We start from the raw sequence: 2804 nt of genomic DNA on the forward strand, positions 1-2804 counted from the left end.
TGGCGTTCTTAATAACACCAACAGGGTGTAATCGCATAGACCACTCGAGTATAAAGTACTACATATCCCATCAGTTACAGTTTTTTTTCATCTTCTGAAACTGCAATTTAGCACTTTCAACTGTTTCTTAGTGATTCCTAGAATTACTAACCGGTATTGTAGTCAATGTGTTTATAACCTTTTTTGTTTAACGATTTGTGTGTTATCCTATGGGATCCCATGGTCTTTGATTTGGTCACGGAAGTGATTTGTCTTTGATTTGTTGATCTAGAGTTGAATTTTAATTAGTTTTTCCCTTTTGTATAATTAGTGTAGTGCTACATTTAGTCTTTGTTTTTAAATAAATTTGACAATTTATATCTTTGGAATTGGTGTCTGCGTCCAATTATTACAGAAATTGAGTTCTACAAGACTCCAGGATTCGTGATAAGGTGATACTATGAATTCACTTCTTTAATTGAAATGTATAAGTGTACCTTACGCTACATATATGTATGTATGTATGTATGTATGTCCAATTGCTTTGACAATACAAATGAATTGAATTGAGAGAGAGAGAGAGAGAGAGAGAGAGAGAGACAGACAGACAGACTGACAAACAGAAAAACAGACAGACACAGACACACACACACACAGAGCCAGCCAGCCAGCCAGCTCAGCGATGACATCACGAGCCTCTCTCAGCTGACTGCTATGACATCACAGAGCACGTACATTCCGTTGCTTGCCGTCTGTCAACCACTCAGTCACTGCCAGCCAGACTGGCTGGCTGGCTGGATGGGGGGGCTGCTTGCTGCTGCTGCGTACCTTAGCAAGCTTATTTGCTTGACCGGCCTTCCTACTCCTCTGCCCACATGCCCACCTATGCCCGATCTGCTGTTCACCTGGATCACAGCTCCGCCCCAACAAGGCAGAGCCCCCCAAGAATGGTACAAACTCACCCACGATCCCCTCCACGGAAAGCTTTAGCAAAAGGCAAAAGCGTTATACGTAATGAAGAGGAACCCGAGTCCAAGACGCATCCGACCAGCCATACATATTTGTGTGTATTAAAGATCACATTTTCTTACATTTAGTTTTTCTGTACTTTATTACATCTTATTGTGATTTATAAAAGTATTGTTTCTTTTCCATATGTATGTGTGTGTGTGTGTGTGTGTGTGTGTGTGTGTCTGTCTCTGTGTGAAAGTTAGTGTGTGTGTCTGTACGTGTGTGTGCCTGTCTCTGTGTGATAGTGTGTGTGTGTGTGTGTATATGTCTCTCTGTGAAAGTGTGTGTGTGGGTGTGACAGTGTGTGTGAGTGTCTGTCTGTCTGTCTGTCATGTAACTCGCACATCTGTGAGGGCACCATTTTTGCAGAAGAGATGTACACATTTTGGAGCAACATATGCTGCCATCCAGACATCATCTTTTCCAGTGACGTCCCTGCATTTTCAAACAGATCACATTTTATTACACTTTGTTTATCTGTACTTTATTACATCTTATTGTGATTTATACTTGTAATGTTTCTTTTCCATATATATGTATGTACAGTGGGGGAAAAAAGTAATTGATCCCCTGCTGATTTTGTACGTTTGCCCACTGACAAAGAAATGATCAGTCTATAATTTTAATGGTAGGTGTATTTTAGCAGTGAGAGACAGAATAACAACAAGAAAATCCAGAAAAATGCATTTCAAAAAAGTTATAAAATTGATTTGCATGTTAATGAGGGAAATAAGTATTTGACCCATTTTCAATGCCCTGGCTTAGGGTTCTCACCCATGATTTGACGGTACATGGCCCCGTCCATCGTCCCTTTGATGCGGTGCAGTTGTCCTGTCCCCTTAGCAGAAAAACAGCCCCAAAGCATAATGTTTCCACCTCCATGTTTGATGGTGGGAATGGTGTTCTTGGGGTCATTCCTCCTCCTCCAAACACGGCGAGTTGAGTTGATGGCAAAGAGCTTGATTTTGGTCTCATCTGAGACCACTTTCACCCAGTTCTCCTCTGAATCATTCAGATGTTCATTGGCAAACTTCAGACGGGTCTGTACATGTGCTTTCTTGAGCAGGGGGACCTTGCGGGCGCTGCAGGATTTCAGTCCTTCACGGCATAGTGTGTTACCAATTGTTTTCTTGGTGACTATGGTCCCAGCTACCTTGAGATCATTAACAAGATCCTCCCATGTAGTTCTGGGCTGATTCCTCACCGTTCTCATGATCATTGAAACTCCACGAGGTGAGATCTTGCATGGAGCCCCAGACTGAGGGAGACTGACAGTTATTTTGTGTTTCTTCCATTTTCGAATAATCGCACCAACTGTTGTCACCTTCTCACCAAGCTGCTTGGTGATGGTCTTGTAGCCCATTCCAGTCTTGTGTAGGTCTACAATCTTGTCCCTGACATCCTTGGACAGCTCTTTGGCCATGGTGGAGAGTTTGGAATCTGATTGATTGATTGCTTCTGTGGACAAGTGTCTTTTATACAGGTAACGAGCTGAGATTAGGAGCACTCCCTTTAAGAGAGTGCTCCTAATCTCAGCTCGTTACCTGTATGAAAGACACCTGGGAGCCAGAAATCTTGCTGATTGATAGGGGATCAAATACTTATTTCCCTCATTAACATGCAAATCAATTTATAACTTTTTTGAAATGCGTTTTTCTGGATTTTCTTGTTGTTATTCTGTCTCTCACTGCTAAAATACACCTACCATTAAAATTATAGACTGATCATTTCTTTGTCAGTGGGCAAACGTACAAAATCAGCAGGGGATCAAATACTTTTTTCCCTCACTGTATGTATGTATGTATGTATGTATG

The 2804-nt window shown here is 41.7% G+C and overlaps 1 non-coding gene across 1 annotated transcript; it reads right to left on the reverse strand.

Annotated features, from left to right (window-relative positions):
* Window positions 1–898: 898 nt before the first annotated feature.
* LOC136726874 (U5 spliceosomal RNA) lies at window positions 899–1013 on the reverse strand. The gene has a single exon (XR_010808255.1). It is a non-coding gene; the product is annotated as a U5 spliceosomal RNA (small nuclear RNA).
* Between the last annotated feature and the right edge of the window lie 1791 nt (window positions 1014–2804).

This window comes from Amia ocellicauda, unplaced genomic scaffold (assembly GCF_036373705.1).
Source record: "Amia ocellicauda isolate fAmiCal2 unplaced genomic scaffold, fAmiCal2.hap1 HAP1_SCAFFOLD_26, whole genome shotgun sequence".
Classification (NCBI taxonomy): domain Eukaryota; kingdom Metazoa; phylum Chordata; class Actinopteri; order Amiiformes; family Amiidae; genus Amia; species Amia ocellicauda.